The sequence below is a fragment of the Rana temporaria genome, chromosome 4, assembly GCF_905171775.1.
Source record: "Rana temporaria chromosome 4, aRanTem1.1, whole genome shotgun sequence".
Lineage (NCBI taxonomy): Eukaryota > Metazoa > Chordata > Amphibia > Anura > Ranidae > Rana > Rana temporaria.
The window spans coordinates 94728269-94748803 of NC_053492.1; positions in this window are offsets into that span (position 1 = coordinate 94728269).

The window sequence follows — 20535 nt, forward strand, 5'->3', positions numbered from 1 at the left end:
AAGGTGGCAACCCTAGCTCCTATGCTTCAAGCAATTTTCTGCAAATGGGATCTTTTATGCTTAAATGCCTGTTCAAGGACCCCAGGATTCGAGTCATTAAGGAGAGGGAACACTATTACAGCCCTGATACAAGTGTATCATGGAAGCTAAAATGTACCTCTTGTATTGCTTTTCAGAGTTGTTTTTAAACGACAGCAGCCAGGCCTCAATCACTTACAGCCCACACCTTTAAAAATTAAAAGTTAGCAGCTGAATATACTGTGCCTACTGACTTTTAACAGTGTATTTATGTCCATGGTAAGCACAAAAATAGTATTTAAAGAAGTTGTAAAAGATTTTTTTTTTTTTTGCTGAAATGACTGGTTACAGGGTATAGAGACATAATAGTTAACTGATTCCTTTTAAAAATGATTAAAAATAGATAAAAATCAATCATATAATGTACCTGTAGTTTCAGTTTCGTTTTTGCATGTTTCCCGCTTCTCTGCTGCACAGAGCCAATACAGGGCAGTGATGGTTTGGAAAACTAAACTGATTGGTGCTGAGGGGTTTTAGACACACAGTAATCACATCTCCTTGATTAGTGACCACAGAGAGAAAGATCCCATGACTTTTTTTATCAGGAAACAGACAACCAGGAAGTGTTCAGAACAGAGAAGGATTACAGCAAAAACGAACAATGAGGACATGAAACCAGGACTGCAGTAAGGTAAAGGAAGCTATTACGCTAAAAAAAAAAAAAAACTTTAGTGTACCTTTAAGGCATTTCAGAGGTACAGCAGCAGAGTCCCCTCAAACAGGCAAGAATATAAGACCAATCCACAGGTAGATCTACAAATCAAATATAATTGCGCTTAACTGTCTACAAGTGCTAATAAGGGGCAAATGCCTTTATGTAGTAATCATAATTCAACAAAATAATAAGGGCTTACCTAGACATCAAACTGTTTGTTACCAGAGGTATATCCCTCTGCCTCTATGCATGCAATGGTGGAGCTTTCTTTTGATGGCATTTAATCATCATATATATATATATAATTATTATTATTATTATTATTATTATTATTATTATTATTATTATTATACAGGATTTATTTAGCGCCAACAGTTTACACAGCACTTTACAATATAAAAGGGAGAAAAAACTGTTACAATACAATAAAATACAAGAGGATTAAGAGGGCCCTGCTCAGAAGAGCTTACAATAGGGTGGGGCAGGTGGTACAAAAGGTTGTAACTGTGGGGAATGAGCTGATAGAAATGGTAAAAGATTAGTTGGAGACGTGATAGGCTTCCCTGAAGAGGTGAGTTTTCAGGGATCGCCCGAAGGTAGCAAGAGTAGGGGATAGCCGGACAGGTTGAGGTAGTGAGTTCCAGAGAATGGGAGAGGCTCTGGAGAAATCCTGGAGACGAGCATGGGAGGAAGAGACAAGAGAGCTTGACAGTAGGAGGTTTTGAGAAGAGCGGAGAGGACGGTTTGGGATATGTTTAGAGACAAGATTGGTGATGTAGCTTGGGGCAGAGTTGTGGATGGCTTTGTAGGTTGTGGTTAGTATTTTGAATTGAATTCGCTGGGTGATAGGAAGCCAGTGTAGGGATTGGAGGAGAGATTTGGCAGATACTGAGCGGTTGGTAAGGTGGATAAGTCTGGCAGCAGCATTCATAATAGACTGAAGAGGGGATAGCCTATAGAGAGGCAGGCCAATAAGAAGGGAGTTGCAATAGTCAAGGTGAGAGATAACAAGGGAGTGAATGAGGAGTTTGGTGGTTTCATTTGTTAGAAAGGGGCGAATTTTAGAAATGTTACGAAGGTGAATTCTACAAACTTTTGAAAACGTTTGGACTTGAGGCTGAAATGACAAGTCAGAGTCTAGGATTACACCGAGTACCCTGGTCTGAAGGGAGGGACTGATGGTTGCATTGTTGATTTTGATGGAAAAGTCATGGAGGGGGGAACGGGCAGGGGGCAATATTAGTAACTGAGTTTTAGAGAGATTTCGTTTAAGGAAGTGGTGCGACATCCATGCTGAGATGTCAGTTAGTAAGTTAGTAATGCGAGAGGAGACTGAAGGAGTGAGGTGAGGAGTAGACAGATAGATTTGGGTGTCATTGGCGTATAGGTGGTATTGAAAGCCATGGGCGGTTATCAAGTGACCAAGGGAGGAGGTGTAGATAGAGAAGATAAGTGGTCCAAGAACAGAGCCTTGAGGGACCCCCACAGAAAGGGGCAATGGAGAGGAGGAGACAGAGTTGTAGGTAACACTGAAGGAGCGCTGTGATAGATGGGCAGAGAACCAGGATAGAGCAGAATCTTGGAGGCCAAGGGAATGGAGGTTATTGAGAAGGAGCGGGTGGACAACAGTATCAAAGGCTGCAGAGAGGTCGAGTAGAAGGAGTATGGAGTACTGGCTGTTGCATTTAGCAGTTAGTAAATCGTTAATGATTTTTAGTAAGGCAGTTTCCGTGGAGTGCTGTGAGCGAAAGCCAGACTGTAAGGGGTCAAGAAGGTTATTTTCACTGAGGTAGGAGCCAAGACGGTTGTAGACTAGGCGTTCTAGAAGTTTAGAGGTGAATGGGAGCAATGAGATGGGCCTTAATTTGTTCAGGTTGGTGGGGTCCAGTGAGGGCTTTTTAAGTATTGGAGTGATCTGTGCATGTTTTAGAGGGGAGGGGAAGGTACCACTAGAGAGGGAGAGATTGAAGATATGAGTGAGGGAGCATAGGATAGAAGAAGAGGGTGACCGTAGTAGTTGTGAGGGAACAGGGTCCAAGGGACAATTGGTTAGGTGGGCATCTGAGAAAAGTTTTGTAACCTCTTCAATAGTAGCCAATTCAAAAGAGGAGAGTGTTGAAAGTGCCGTTAGGCAAGTTATGTTGGGTGGTGAAGATGTATGGACGGTGGAGGTGTCCTCACGAATTGCATCAATCTTGTCTTTAAAGTGATTGGCAATCTCTTGGGCAGTGAGTGAGTTAGTGGGTAGAGGGGGTGGGGGACGAAGCAGAGAGTTAAAAGTTGAGAAGATTTGCAGGCATTTGGTTTTACGCCACAGTCGTTCAAGAGCACGGCAATGTCTCTTGAGATTTCTAGTGTTTTCAGTTTGCCAGGGTTGTAGCGGTCGGGGCCTGATTCTGCGTGTGGTTAGAGGAGCAAGTTTATCTAGCGATGATGAGAGTGAACTGTTGTAGACAGAGGTGGCCAGGTCAGGACAGGACAGGGGAGAGATTATGTCGTATAGGTGGACAGTAGCAGAATAGAGAAGAGAAGGGTTAAAGTTGCAAAGGTTCCTACAAGTAATTGTTTGCTGCTTGGAGGGATAGTTGGTTGGAGGCAAGGATACAGTGAAACTGATGAGGTTGTGATCAGAGAGAGGAAAGGGGGTGTTGGTGAGGTTGGCAGGATTGCAGAGATGGGAGAATACAAGGTCAAGGGTATTACCATTGGAGTGAGTGGAAGTATGTGTCTATTGGGTTAGGTCAAAGGAAGAGGTTAAGTTGAGAAGTTTAGCTGTAGTTGGGCTGTTAACATTGACAGGAATGTTGAAGTCACCAACAATGATAGTGGGTATTTCAGAGGAGAGAAAGTAGGGTAGCCAGGCAGCGAAGTCATCAAGAAAGCGCAATACTGGTCCGGGAGGCCGATAAATTGCTGCAATCCTCAAAGAAATAGGAGAAAACAGACGGATACAGTGCATCTTGAAAGAAGAGAGGGATAGGGAGGGAGGGATAGGAAGGACTTGGAAGGTGCTTTGTGGGGATAGGAGAAATCCAACTCCACCTCCTTTCTGTCCGTTAGGTCTGGGGGAGTGAGTCCAATGGAGGCCTCCATGGGATAGTGCAGCAGGAGAAGCGGAGTCCAAATTTTGAAGCCACGTTTCGGTTATGGCAAGTATGTTAAAGCCATGAGAGATTTAGGCCCCGTACACACGACCAAACATGTATGCTGAAACTGGTCCGCGGGCCAGTTTCAGCATACATGTTCGGTCGTGTGTAGGCGCAAGCGGGCCGAATTCCAGCAAACATTTGCCCGCCGGGCCTTTTCCCAGCAGACAAATATTCCTGGACGTGTTTTAAAACCGTCCGCTGGAATCCTGCCCGCTCGGACATGTACAGTCGTCAGTACAGACCTACCGTACATGTCCGAGCGCCCGCCGTCCCTCGCATGCGTCGAATGACTTCGACGCATGCGTGGAAGCCTTTAAATGGCAGGCCCGCCCACGTCGCCGCGTCATCGCCGCATCATCATCGTGGCGACGACGCGGACACGCCCCGCGTAATGTTTACGCGCGGACTTCTGTACGATGGTTAGTACAACCATCGTACAGAAGCCCTCTGGCAGGCATGTACGGTGAAAACGGTCCGACATACCGGTTTCACCGTACATGTTTGCTCGTTAGTACCCGGCCGAAGAGGTCATGTACCGATGTTAGCTTTTTACAGATGGAACGGGCGTTCCAAAGGGCGCATGAGATTGGTGGGCTGCTTTGAGGAAGCAGGGGGATAAAAATTAAACTGAGTGGATTGCGGTGGTTGCCAGATGAGGGGTATTGGACATGTAGAGGAGAGTGATGAAGGCACGATGGGAGTGGGATGTGCATAAGCGCACATGTCTAATGGCCCTGGCATTTATGTCAGTATGTGGGTGCAGCAAATGCAGGAGATGATGGGTGCTGTAGTAGGGGAGGCTAGGAGTGAGGGAGATATGTGCATGCTGCAGGGCAGAGAGGAGGGGTAGAGTAAAGATAATTTCAGGATAGAAGACACCAATGTGAGAAGGAGGAGAAGGAGCATGATATTTGATAGAGAGTGGGAATCTGACTTCATATACAATGTCAAATGCTAGCTTGCTTGTAGTCTCAGAATGGAGCAGAGTTCTTTTTGTATCCTCATCCAGCATTAGTTATCCAGCATTCGTTAAACTGCGGTGGTGAAACTGCGCATCACTCGTGACAGAGCCACTTAGGATAGAGCCACAGTATCTGCGCCTTGCCCCTGTCTGCGCCACCCCATAGAATGCTTTAAATTTATAGGGAGACTGAGCAGGCATACATTTCTCTATTGGTCATTATGGGGTCAGATTTGAGACACCTGAATATGGAAGAGGAGATGGGCAATCCCAGACCAGCTTCAGACACAGGCTAGGGTCGTAAAGCTAATTACCCCTCTTGATCACTTAAGCCATATGGGGTTGAGAGTCAATCACCAGTAATGTTGCTATTGGGAGAGTGTTTCTTAGCATTAAATATAGAAGTTTAAAAATATGGCAGCAAAAGGCATTTACCAAAAGTTATTCAGAAATGTCACAATGATCAGCAGACAAGCATGTACAGATGGATAGAAGGCATTTACCAAAAGTTATGCAGAAATGTCACAATGATCAGCAGACAAGCATGTACAGATGGATAGAAGGCATTTACCAAAAGTTATATGCATATATAAATATATATTTATATTTGATAAACTGATCAGTCCAGATATACTAACGGCCTCATTTCTTGAGGTTATAAAATGTCTGAATGACTTATTTTTGCAAAGTATACAGTCCAAAGTATTTAGTAAGAGGCCTGGTGAGTTTTTGTCACATTTGTTTTTTTTTTAAATGAAGAAAGTAAATACATTTTTTTCCCACAAAATTTTAATTTTAACAAGTTTCTCACACACAGCATAGGGATACTTACAATTACACCCCAAAACACATTCTGCTACACCTAACAAGTATAGGGATACTGCATGTGTGAGACTTTTTCACAGTCTAGATGCATAGAGGGGTCCAAAATCAAGGGGACACCTTTAAATCATTGGATCTTATGACTTGGCCCACCAGAGGCAAAGACTGCACTGTGTTATAGGTTGGTCCTTATTTCTGCAGGTGAACCTGTAAAGTTTTCATCCAAAAAGTTTGTGATTCCTGAACTCCAGAGGATTCACTATGAACCCATAGTAGCAGCAAACCTAAACCTCATCTTTAGTGATTGCGGTTAATGCATTTTTTTTTTTTTTTTTGCATTCCTAAGTGATCACACATTTGGACAGAGACAACTCAGTGCTTTACTACATAGACACATTACCAATAATGTTTTTCACGATTGAAATTTAGGCAGTATAGATGTTATACAGAATAAAAAAAAATAGAATATTCCTATATCTGTGCAATAATTATTAGAAAAAAAAGCATATTGATATTGTAATCCTCAGTGCCAGTATTTTTTTTAAATATATATATATATATATATATATATATATATATATATATATATATATATATATATATATATATATATATATATATAAACATGTCTATCTTCAGGCAAACTGTACATAATGTATGGAAATTGAAAGAGAGATTCTGATTTACAAAATATGGTTACTTTATAGATTATTTAGTATACTGTGCCAAGAGCTCTGGTGGTGGAAGATAAGCTTGGAAAAGGTTCCCAAAATTTTCTACTCATTCTGATTTTCTTAAATTCAATTTGGTTCCCAAATTAAACATTTAGACTGTCAATAAATTACCAGATAGTAAATCAGCAGAAACACTAAATCGGATTTACAGAATATTACCGACTCTACTCAAGCATGACTGTTCATATTATTTTCATGCTTGATTTACTTAAAATATAGCCCGTGATAATTTTTTCTTATTAAATAAATTTGACTAAGTGATGCAAGTTACTTTTTGATATCAGTTGAAATATACAAGCAATGCAAATTTGTGGAAATTTGCGCTACCACTATTTGAAGAGTTTAGATGCTCTGCTTATTACATGGCTAAAGAAAAATTTTGCTAGGCCGAGTTTAAACTTGTGACATATGATGACCCTAAGTAAGTGAACAGGGGAAAAAAGAGCACAAACATTTTCGTTTTTACATAGTTCTACAAGTGCAAAACGGTAACTCTGTAAGAAGTAAAATAAAAAAATCTATCCTCCTACTTAGCATCTCAAATCTGGACAGCTCTGATTTATTCCACCATGCTGAAAGCACACCTCTTCACTGAGCAATATGTTGACATATCAACTATAATAGTATAATAGCAGTGTAATTACAGACAGTAAGGGCCAGATTCAGAAAAGAGATACGACGGCGTGATACGCCGTCGTATCTCTGAGATCCGATGGTCGTATCTATGCGCCTGATTCACTTACACCGTCGGATCTTAGGCTGCAATTCTAGGCCGGCCGCTAGGTGGCGATTCCATTGCGGTCGGCGTAGAATATGCAAATGAGTCGTTACGCCGATTCACAAACATACGCTTGCCCGTCGCAGTAAATTTACGCCGTTTCCATAAGAGATATGCGTCGTAAAGATAAAGCTGCCCCCTAGGTGGTCTAGCCAATGTTAAGTATGGCCGTCGTTCCCGTGTCGAAATTTGAAATTTAATGTCGTTTGCGTAAGTCGTCCGTGAATGGCGCTGGACTCCATTTACGTTAACGTCAAAACCAATGACGTCCTTGCGACATCATTTACCGCAATGCACGTCAGGAAATTTTAGGAACGGAGCATGCACAGTACGTTCGGCGCGGGAACGCGCCTAATTTAAATGATACACGCCCCATTTGAATTAGGCGGGCTTGCGCCGGGCGGATTTACGCTACGCCTCCGCAACTTTACAGGCAAGTGCTTTGTGAATCAAGCACTTGCCCGTAAAACTTGCGGCGGTGTAACGTAAATGTGATACTTTACGTCGCCGCAGATTTATGCAAAAAATACGTGAATCTGGCCCTATGACTTTCTTTAACTCAATGTAATCTTAAACCAGAGAAAGCAAAAGAAAGAAAGCCCAATCTAAATAATAATTTAGGTCAGTAATTTGAAGTACTCAAAGTACTGGAGCCATTGGGTTTGTATGGCAGTCAGGAAACTAGCTGTTTCAAAAGGGATCAGCAATATATGTCTACATATTTTTCCCAGTGCAAGTCATTCTACATGTAATTAAATACACAAATAAATTGTCTATAGAAACCGGTCAGTCATTTTAACCACTTGACCACAGTGCACTTAAACCCCCTTCCTAACCAGACCAATTTTCAGCTTTCGGTGCTTTCACATTTTGAATGACAATTACTCAGTCATACAACATTGTACCCATATGACATTTTTGTCCACATAAATAGAGCTTTCTTTTGGTGGTATTTAATCACCGTTGGGTTTTTTATTTTTTGCGCTATAAAAGAAAAAAGACTGAAAATTCTGTAAACAAATTCAGTTTTCTTTGCTTCTGTTATAAAATTCAGCAAATTAGTAATTTTTCTTCATACATTTTGGCCAAAATATATACTGCTACATATCTTTAAAAAATAAGTACAAATTGGTGTATATTATTTGGTCTTTGTGAAAGTTATAGAGTCCACAAGCCATGGTGCCGATATCTAAAAATTTATCACACCTGAATTTGACGGAGTGATCACGTGGTAAATGGCCGTGATTAGCGGCCATCTACCATGATCCGTGATGCGCCCGGTCTTCTGGCATAATGGAAAGTTCACTTGTTTTTCTGGGAAATTATGTAGGTAATTTACATTATAATTTCAAGTGATTGATTTTAATATACTTGTAAATGAACCAGGGGAGCACACTGTGTAGGGTTTTTCTGGCTTAATTTCTGTATTATAAGTAAAAAATAATACTTTATAATAATACTTTAATAATACTATTTTTGAAGGTAAAAACATGTGGATTTATAATTTTGTACACAGAAGTCTACAAAGTATTGCAATCATAATCAACGGATCACAGGTGCAATGTCAGGCACCTGCACATTCTCCCTCCAGCTTTCTGCTTGTACCTCTCTACAGGTTTTCAGTTAGAAAGCTGGAGGAAGATCAGCATACTCCTAGTCCATTGAGAACTACAAGCCATCTGCCGCAATGGAAGATGGGACTTGTAGTTTTTTCATTCACAAGTTGCTGTTAGGGTTGAGCGAACCCGAACTGTAATTCAGGTTCGTACCGGATATTTGGATTTTTGGTACCCGGACCCGAACCCGGACAATTTACTGTAAGTTCGGGTTTGGGTCCGGTGTTTGGCAATGTAATGGCGCGCTGCAGGGCAGCCAATCACCATTTGTTTTACTCGTGTGATCTAGAAGCCATCACAGCCATGCCTACTAATGGCATGGCTGTGATTGGCCAGTGCAGCTTGTGACCCAGCATGTGACCCAGCCTCTATATAAGCTAGAGGCACATAGCACAGCTTGTCACTGTGCTTTAGATAGGGTAGGGAAAGGCTGCTGCTGCTGCTGCTGCTGCTGCTGCTGCTGCTGCTCTGAGGGAGGGAATTAGATAGGAGTCAGACTGTCCTGCTTCAGAAATCAAATTACTCAGTGATCTACATATGTGCAAGTCACTCTGCTTTAGATACTTTAGGGGAAGGTTCCTGCTTTTGCTTGTAGGGAGAGAAATATATAGGAGTCAGTCCTGCTTTAGAAATCAAATTACACCAGCACTGCATATGTTACTGTGAGATACACCCTTTAGATACTTTTCTTCTATTGTGCAGGGTTTCCCCCAGTGTTTGCAGTGTTTCCTCCATATCTGTACGTGTGAGATAAACACTTTAGCTACTGTTCTTCTATTGTTCTATTCAAAAAACACCCATTTAGGGCAAATCATTTTTTTTGTTGCGTTTCCTGCATATCTGTACATGTGAGATACACCCTTTAGATACTGTTCTTCTATTGTTCTATTCAAAAAACACACATTTAGGGCAAAAAAAAATATTTTGCAGTGTTTCCTCCAGTGTTTGCAGTGTTTCCTCCATTTTTTTATTTTTATGTATTTTATGTTATTTTAAGTTATTTCCCTATGCACATTTGTTTACATAGTACTTACCATGCTCTTACCAACATTTTGCTGCCATTTGCAGCCCTCTATCCCTTTCCATTCGTTTTTTAGAGACATTTTAGTACTGAAAAGTTCGGGTCCCCATTGACTTCAATGGGGTTTGGGTTCGGGGTCAAGTTCGGGTCAAGTTTGGGTCCCGACCCCGGACTTTTTTCCGAAGTTCGGCCGAACCTGTCGAACCTGAACATCCAGGTATTCGCTCAACTCTAGTTGCTGTGAATGAATGACATGGTTGTGCCGGCAGAGCCCCCCACAGCCACACCAATTTTAAATGAGACAGTGGCATCAGGGGAGAGGAACCCCTGCCCACTGTCTCAGGGGGTGAAGGTGTGCTGAAACATGATACATCTTACACCCTAAATATGGGTGTAACATTTTCAAAAAGGTAAACGTATCCTTTAACCACTTCCCGCCCGGCCTATGGCCGATTTACGTCCGGGAAGTGGTTATGAAATCCTGACAGGACGTTCTCGAACGTCCTGCAGGATTTCATGCCGCGCGCGCCCGTGGGGGCGGGCATCGCGGCGATCGGTGGTGCGGGGTGTCAGTCTGACACCCTGCATCTCCGATCTCGGTAAAGAGCCTCCGGCGGAGACTCTTTACCACGTGATCAGCCGTGTCCAACCACGGCTGATCACGATGTAAACAGGAAGAGCCGTCGATGGCTCTTCCTCACTCGCGTCTGACAGACGCGAGTAGAGGATAGCCGATCGGCGGCTCTCCTGACAGGGGGGGTTAGCGCTGATTGTTTATCAGCGCAGCCCCCCCTCGGATCGCCACACTGGACCACCAGGGATGCCCACCCTGGAGCACCAGGGTGGGCAAAAAAAAAAAAAATGTAAAAAAAAAAAAAAAAGTCTAAAAAAAAAATAAAAAAAAAAAAAGCATAAAGAAAAAAGATGCCAGTCAGTGCCCACAAATGGGCACTGACTGGCAACCTGGCAAAAATAAGTGCTGCCACCCCAGTGTCCATCAGCGCCACCCCAGTGTCCATCAGCGCCACCCCAGTGTCCATCAGTGCCACCCCACAGTGCCCATCCATGCCCAGTGCCCACCTATCAGTGCCCATCTGTGCCACCCATAAGTATCCATCAGTGCCGCCCATCTGTGCCGCTTATGAGTGCCCATCTGTGCCGCCCATGAGTGCCCAGTGCCGCCTATGTGTGCCCATCAGTGCCGCCTATGTGTGCCCATCAGTGCCGCCTATGTGTGCCCATCAGTGCCGCCTATGTGTGCCCATCAGTGCCGCCTATGTGTGCCCATCAGTGTCGCATACCAGCGCCGCCAATCAGTGCCACCTCATCTGTGCCCGTCAGTACTACCTCATCGATGTCCATCAGTGCCATCTCATCGGTGCCCATTAGTGCTGCCATATCAGTGCCCGTAATTGAAAGAGAAAACTTATTTACAAAAAAATTAACAGAAAAAAATAAAAACGTAATTTTTTTTCCAAATTTTCAGCCTTTTTTTAGTTGTTGCGCAAAAAAAAAAAATCGCAGAGGTGATCAAATACCACCAAAAGAAAGCTCTATTTGTGGGGAAAAAAGGACGCCAATTTTGTTTGGGTACAGTGTAGCATGACCGCGCAATTGCCATTCAAAGTGCGACAGTGCTGAAAGCTGAAAATTGGCTTGGGCGGGAAGCTGCGTAAGTACCTGGTATGGAAGTGGTTAAAAAGGTTCATATACTTCTGGTTCACAATGGCAAATTATCAGCTGGTATTGGTGGGTACAACAGAAACTATCCAACATACGGTCCATGTGTACAGCAGACTGTCTGACAGAAGTTACAGTAGTCTAATGACTTTTAGCAAACTGGCATGATGGAAAACCATCCAACCAGTCTGTTCTGGCAGGGGGCAGTCTCCCTGTCAGAACACAATAGCACAGTGGGGGGATCACTGTACTAACATTGTTTGTTAGTACAGCAATCTGTCAGTTGTTTTTTTGAGCTGCTGGGTTAAATAAAAAATGCCCTGTGTGTACTAGACGTTACAGGGGGTCTTCTTGTGGAATGTAAATGACTGAAGAAGGGAAGAGTATAGGTGTGTTGTGATTCATAAAGAAACATGCTATGTATAGATTGTCTTTGTTAAACTTGTTAACTACACAGATAATGATAATGTTCTGTGATCATTAGCTGAGAGTTTGTGAATAAATATGGATTTTTGGGACTTAAATCTCATTCCTGTTTTGTGCTATTTGACAAGGTGCTTAGCACCTAGGAAGATGTGAGAAGAGCCTGCCATTTTGCAAATGTAGCTCAACCAAAAGCACAAGACTTCTAGCTAGTGGCTGGTATCAGTCTCCATGCAATTGTAATGTAGCATTTAAAAATTAAAGTATCATGCACTTTTATTTATTGACTTTTTTGCGTGCCTCAATGCACTTTGACTGATGAAAAAATGTACCTAAACTCTTGTACTTAAAGTAAAACTAAAGGCAAAAAATGTTTTCTTAGTTTTGGATAGAGTGGAGAGGAATTGGAACCCATGACAGTTTTTATTGTCTGTGCAACCCATTAGGGAGATCCACCCTCTCTATTTTCCGTATTTAACATTATCATTGAAAGCGAAAGTAAAAGAAAATTACAAAATTACAAATTTTGAGTTGTCTCCAGAAAATACTAGAGAGGAAATCTCCCAATGGGGACATTAGTTCTGGAGACCTAGAAGTCCCCAAGGAATTCCCTTTAATTTGCAGGTATTTCTGCTCACTTCCTGTTTGGCTCTGGGATAGGAAGTGAAGGGAAGTCTACGCAATTGAACACAGATGGCAGGAAAAAATCATCTGACATGGGTTGCTCTATCCAAAATGACAAAAAAAGTTTTGCCTATAGTTCTACTTTAATGCAATACAAAGAATGTGTTAAAGAGGAGTTCACACACACAAAAAAAAATAAAAGTCAGCAGCTACAAACACTGTAGCTGCTGATTTTTTTATATTAGGACCCTAGTCAGGGCTGTATTTAATGTTAATTGGACCCCGTGCAAAAAAATTCTTGGGCCCCCCATGCAATTTTACTCTCCACCTGTTCTGAGACATACAATAAATATCAGCTAGACTTAAAATCAGTTTTACTGTAGCAGATCAGGCAGTGATTGTGATTGGTTGCCAGAGGTTACAGCATATCATTACCACTTACTGACTGGTTGCTAGAGGTTACATCACACATTACGGCTCACTGATTAGTTGCTAGAAGTTACAGCACATGATTTCTTCTTGTTGATTGGTTGCTAGAGATTAATGTACAGTAATACTGCTCACTGATTGGTTGCTAGAGGTTACAGCACATCACTTATCTTCACTGCAGAGGGGCATGATATACATATGAATGCCACCTTTATTTACACATGAATGTCGCAGACCTCAGCTATTGACATATGAATGCCGCTGCTATTTACATATGAATGGCTGTTATTTACATGTAAACACAGGGTCTGCAGGTGAGTCATATGTACACTCCAATAGGGCAGAGCTGGGCAGCATTAGTAGCAGCACTTCATACTGAGATATCAGGACACAGCACATGACTAACACTTCAAGGGACTAGGGAATTTAAACTGTGATAGTTGGCAAGTATGATGCAGCTGCTTTGGGCCCCACAAGAATGACAGGGCCCAGGGCAGCTGTCCCTTTTACCCTTCCTTAAAGACGGCCCAGACCCCAGTCTATTTTCGGATCAGCTCTCAGGTGCTGCCACTGCCATTCATGGTAAGGGAAACTGGCAGTGAATATTTCACAGTCTCCCAGAAGTGGGGAAGGGTACCTGTGAAAAACAGGTACCCATTCGCCCCCCTTTCCCCTGAAAGGTTCCAAAAATGTTGTACCGCAGGGGGGAGGAAGCAAATAAGCAGAGGTTCCATTATTGTGTGAAACTCTGCTTTAACCACAGCATCAATGCACTGTGATTTGATAACTTGTGGGAACACAATTGTTTGTTTGCAGCCTCTATATTCAGTATTAGTGCGTGATTATAACACGGTTTAATAATATACATATATATTTAGGTACAGTGGGATTGTCACTTTAATTTAATTATTTTATGTATATGTGAATCAGATGTATTGAAAAGAAAACGGTGCTAGATAACATGTGTTTTGATCCATCGTAGTCATCATTACTATGCATAAGTGTGAAGAGGGCCTTAAATATTTTTTTTAGACTCTGTTCACACCTGTGCGTCCTAAAGTTTATGTTACAGCACATCAAAATGCATATTACCTGGTACCCTATTATTTTCAATGGATCTGGTTCACAATTATGCGTTGCAACACATTGGGGTTTATTTACTAAAGCTGCAGAGTGCAAAATCAGGCTCATTTCTCCATAGACACCAATCAGCTTCCAGGTTTTATTGCCAAAGCTTAATTGAACAAGCTGAGGTTAGAAGATGATTGGCCACCATGAACAGCTGCACCAGATTCTGAGTGCATCAGCCTTAGTAAATCGACCCCATTGTGTAAAATTATTTGAATATGTTTGCTGCAAATGCATGTTTGCTAAATTTCTACTATAAATAAAAAGCAAATCTTTCAGAAAAAATAAAATAAAAATTGTGACAGTTTTGAAAGTGGTGCAAAAAGTCTGAGGTCCCTTTCCTTCACATTTTCCTCCAATTTCAATGAAACAAGTTAGATTCCACAAATGACAAATATAAGAACACACATAAGAAAACAAACATACAGGTCTGTAATCAAAAGTACCATATAAGAAATGTAAGTGAATATATTATTATTATTTCATTATATACATGAAACAAGTTATAACAGTATTTTACAAACAACTTACATTTAAAGAACTTGCATTTATGTTGTTTTTAACACCAAATATTACACAAATAGTCAATTCTATAAATAACTAACACAATTCTAGTAATAACTTCCAGATTGCAATAATGTTTCCAAATGAATTACTGACCTCCTATAGTTTGTTTGTCTTGGTGCAACAGGGCTTAAAATGAAAAAGTAAACCCAGCAAATTGCAAAAATGGTGACTTTACATTGGTTACATGCTCCCAGTGAAAGATTTCAAGTAAAGACCTGGGTTACAATTACAAACCAATATTTGCTGTGCATGAAGTGTGGAGGAAAAGGAACATTATTTGTGTTTGGTTTCTCTGGCTGCTATCAAGGAAGGGGGGAATGTAAGATAAACCGTCTGCATTCCATTTTATCTGACATTTCACTATATGAACCATCAGACCACACAAGCTCGTTTCATAGGTAAGCTTGCAGAGAACGCTCCTGTGTGGTCTCGCTAGCATTAGACTAATACACCCTAATCAGCTTATTATTTTAAACCATGTTCTACACTGCTAAAAGCAAATCAGCTGCTCAAAATGGAAATCTAGCCATATTTATTTTCATACACTGAAATATAATATCCTTCAAATAACATTGCAGTGGTTGCAGGGTGCAGCCATTGACAATTGTAACACAATATTCTATTTCTATTACTGTTAAGATGAAATGCATATAAGCAGACAGAAACCACAGATTCAAATCTGTTATAAAATGTTGTGATGAGAGTTCTTGAGTTTCTTCAAATATCCCTGTTTGTTAGAGAAACGTATATACTGTAGCTCTTGTGATGACAGCAGACAAAGTACTAGGGACCTTCTAGGGTGGCACCCAAGAACATGAATTCAAAACATGCATATAAAAAAAAAATATCCAAATTTATTAAAAACTTCATTACAAAAGTTAAAATAATTACATGCTGTATGATGCACACTACAATATATATATATATATATATATATATATATATATATATATATTAGTGCTGTCAAACGATTACAATTTTTAATCGCGATTAATCGCATTAATGTCATAGTTAACTCACGATTAATCGCTCTAATTTATGACGAATTTCCCCACAAATATCGCACAATTCTGCAAGTGATTATAATTTATTATCGCTGTTTTCTAGCTGATCTAAAACCATTTTTGACATAAAGGGACACTTTTGGACAATCTACAGTTTTTCAGGCAGAAAGAATAGTTTTTATTTTATAAAAGAACATGTAGGGCACTGGGCAGACCACTAGGGACAAGGGGGGTGTGTATTTTTTACATACAGTACTGTAATCTATAAGATTACAGTATACTGTGTGTATTGTGTTTGTTTACTTTTTTAAATTTGGCGCCGTTCTCCGCTCCCGTGCGTCGTAACGTCGCAGGGAATGGAGCTCGGCGGCACACAGGCACTGTGAATCGAGCGAGGAGGACCCGCCGAGCGAGGAGGACCCGCCAAGCAAGGAGGACCCGCCAAGCAAGGAGGACCCGCCAAGCAAGGAGGACCCGCTCGATCACACAGCGGGGTGGCATCGCTGGATCCAGGGACAAGGTGAGTAACTTGCCTGTGAATCCAGAGAGAAGGTAAGCCGCGCCGCGCCGCTGCACACTCTGCATGTCCACCCCGAGGGCTCCTGCGTTAATCGCGCGATACAAATATTGACGGCGTTAACATGGGTTTGCGTTAACGCCGTTAATATCGCGTTTGACGCACAGCCCTAATATATATATGTATATATATATATATATATATATATATATATATATATATATATATATATATATTTTTTTTTTTTTAACATACTACAAAAAACAATTACAGTATTTGTATTATTTTGAGTATTCCGTTTAAAAGGTAACAGGTTGCGGTCAGCTCATTTCATAAATAGCTCAACTTCATTAGGATTGGTAGTGAAAGAGCTACAAGACAGTTATACAATAACATTGATGTCAGTATAGTGGTCACAATTAGTTTATGCCATCACATGATTACAGAATTTCAAGGCTACACTTGTTTCAACACATAAAAAGCTAATGGGTTACTTCTATATGGGACTAAAGTATAGAGAGGTACAGGACATAAAGTGTGACCTGGAGAAGAGAGAATAGATGGAGGGTCGGCATGACTAAGGGAGGAACCGGTCAGAGAAGGGTTAAAAAACTCTGAAGTTTAGTGTTGTAGGGGCATAGCTTACCTGATTGGAGGCTGAGGGTCAGATTGGCAGGAGCCACAAGGCTGGTCCAATGCAAGAGTTGATGGTTAGTCATTCCGGAAAGTTCAGGCGATAAGAAGACTTTCCCTTCCCTCCCGCCCTGTTTTCTGAGTTTATGCTATATTCTGGGTTGGGGGGCAGTTTTTTTGGACATGTTTTTGTTATTAAAAAAAAACAATCAGTCGAGTCAGGGGGTCTTTGGGGGGTCTTTGGGGGACAGTGATTAACAATATTGTTAAATAATTGGGGGGCCCATCAAGGGTATGGCGCTTCCACCTGGTTGGTTGTTGGGGATTCTCCTAGGAGCTGAGTCCCCTGGGGGAAGGTTTAAAATGTGTAAGTCGCAACATCTTCAAACGGGGCGTGGTTGAGGACAGGGTCGATTCAAGTCATAAAGTGTGCCTTAAGGACACCCAAAGACCCTCTCCTGGTTGCATTGATGAATTTGCATTGTTGAAATTGTTCTATTTCTGTTATTTATTTATGTATTTGTTAATAAAATGGCTGCTGTGGCCGTTTAAACCCACATCACGTAGTTTTGTGTCTTTATTATAAGTTCGAGAACCGAAGGTTGCCAAATCCATTCCATCATTAAATCATGTACAAGCAAAAATTATTGTTTTTTTACTTTTTTTCCTTGTACATGATTGTGCATTTTTTTGCATAATGAAATCATCAAATTCATTAAGCTCTGGAATATATAATTCCCTTGAAAAGTAAAACTTCCCTTGAAAAGTGAGCAGCCTATTTGCCTTTAGTATATCAACCCTATTCTGTTGCCTGTCACTGATTGATAGATGTATATCAGAAGAAAATTCTGCATGTACATTTATTGTAGCAAATCAGGAATTTACATGCAGAGGAAAAAGGTAAAGAGGACTGTATACGGGTGCAACATATTCAACATTTCCATGAATAACAGATTCAGACAATACTGTGGTTTTCTAAACCGAGATCACTGAGGAAGCTGTTTCCATTCAGACTTTCTCTCTCTGATTGAAACTTTGCATGGAGCTGTGTAAAAAGGCAGCCAGGGAAAGGGTGAAGTCATCCTGTGTGTGTAGATTTCAGCTTGCGCTATTGATATCTGTAAAGCCCTGTACACACGATCAGTCCATCCGATGAAAACGGTCCGAAGGATCGTTCTCATCGGTTAACCGATGAAGCTGACTGATGGTCTGATGTGCCTACACACCATCAGTTAAAAAACGATCGAGTCCAACGTGGTGACGTAAAACACAACGATGTGCTGAGAAAAATTAAGTTCAATGCTTCTAAGCATGCGTCGACTTGATTCTGAGCATGCACGGGTTTTTAACCGTTGCTTTTGCATACTACCCGTTGGTTTTGACCTATCGGTTAGGCGTCCTTCGGTTCAATTTTAAAGCAAGTTCTAAAATTTTGGACCAAAGAATAACTGACCGTTGCGGGCCACACACCATCGGTTTGGACCGATGAAAGGGTCCTTCAGTCCGTTTGCATCGGTTTTGACCGACCGTGTGTACGCGGCCTAAGAAACAGACCTTTTTCAACAAAGAAGAATTTGGGAAATGTGTCAAAAGAAGGTAAGCGCACCACTCACTAATGGCATCTGAAAACAAAAATATTAATATGCAGTATATTATATTTTACCTAGAAAGGGAAAAATACATATATAAAATAATACACTACACATTCCATTAACAAATTCATAGATTATGGTCATCTAGGGCAAGAAGGGACATGAAAATTGTTATTGGTAAGCAGGCTAAACTACCTTGTTACCATTGTTGTTTCCATTTAAACCACTTTTCCTGACTACTGATGTAGGCAGAGAGCAGTGTCATCATCACAGGAATTGTAGACTTTTTTGATATGCAGGCTTCGACTGAAAGCCTGACTCCATCTTACCTTCTTCTGTGCAAGAGGCGTGATGGCATTACTAACTGAGAGAATAAATAAATCCCTGTGAACAGCCTGAAAATATTAGAGTTTTTATTCACTTATAATGTATCAAATTTGAAAAAAAAAATCGATATAGTATTAAAAAACGCAAAGGTGAAGCACCCCTTTAATAAAATTGATTAGCACATCAACAACTTAATTTTTGAAGTTTAAAGCCCACTTATATGACGATAAGGTCCCAGGCACTTTCCTCCCAGGGAATGATTCTTATCCCTGGATGCACCGAATTATGGGCACTGGTCACAATAGTTTGGAATTGTTTTCTTATTTCTTTGCACTAGTGCATGGAGAATAAAAAGACTAGGAGGGTATAAAAAATAACTGCCTTTGGTCTATAATAAGTCTTTGGTCATTTGCATCTCTTTGAAACTTTCTGGGTACTTTTCTCATGGGGCTTTAAAGGCTAGACTTTAATTGTGGCTGCTTGACAACTGAGGTTCTATTGGTGTCTCGGTCTTAGGGGCAGATCCACAAAGATCTGCCCCGGCGCATTGTTTCTGAGATACGCTACGCCGCCATACCTTACCTGGCTTTGGTTCGAATCCATAAAGATTTTGCGCCATAAGTTACGGCTGCGTAGTGTATCTCAAGCGGCATAATGGCGCGTAATTCAAGTTGGGCGGGTAGGGGGCGTGTTTCATTTAAATGAAGCACATCCACACGCTGAACAAACTGCGCATGCGCCGTCCCTAAATTTCCCGCCGTGCATTGCGCGAAATGACGTCGCAAGGACGTCATTGTTTAGACTTGGAGGTAAATTACGTCCATCCCGTGATTCACGGACGACTTACGTAAACAAAAAAAAAATTAAAATTAAATGCGGGAACGACGGCCATACTTAACATAGCAAGTCTAACTATACGCCGCGAAACAGCAGATTTAACTATACGCCGGAAAAAGCCGACTAGAGACGGCGTAAAAGAATGCGACGGCTGCTCGTACGTTCGTGGATCGTCGGAAATAGCTAATTTGCATACTCGACGCGGAAAACAACAGGAACGCCACCCAGCGCACGCCGAAGAATTGCATCTTAGATCCAAAGGCGTACGAAGTCGTACGCCTGTCGGACCTAACCCAGATGCCGTCGTATCTTGTTTTGAGGATTCAAAACAAAGATACGACGCAGGAAATTTGAAAGTACGCCGGCGTATCAGTAGATACGCCGGCTTACTCGCTTTGTGGATCTGCCCCACAATATTTAAGGCAGGACAGCATGGAAAGGTTCCTGTATCAATTTCCTACTCAGTCACTCATCACCACCATTGTGGGAGACAAATGCAGTCTGCTTCCCTTAGGCCCATAGCAGCACTCCATGACAGCCAGTGTTATTAAAGGTTTTCCCAGGGGAGATCCCTACAGCACCCCAGGTTCATATGCCCTAAAACCCAGGGTAAGACAAATGTTACACCAGCAGCCTCTTACAGGGCAAAAGCCCAGGAGGGAAGACCATGTGCCACGCAGTGCCTCAAATTGATGCTAATTAGCCAGGTATTGACCTCTTAATTATACTGTGAGTGGGCAGGAGCTACAGGCTCAGTGACGTATTGGTATTCGCTGAGCATGCTTGGTCATAGAGATCTCATGATTACAATATAAACAAAACAGTCACAAATTTCTTTCATTCATGACTGTTTTGATTACTATTGTGATGTTGTCATTGGCCCACAGCTATCGCATGGTACCTGGACCAATCACAGCCCATGTGATTAGCTGTAGCCAATCACAGATCACAATAGTAAGC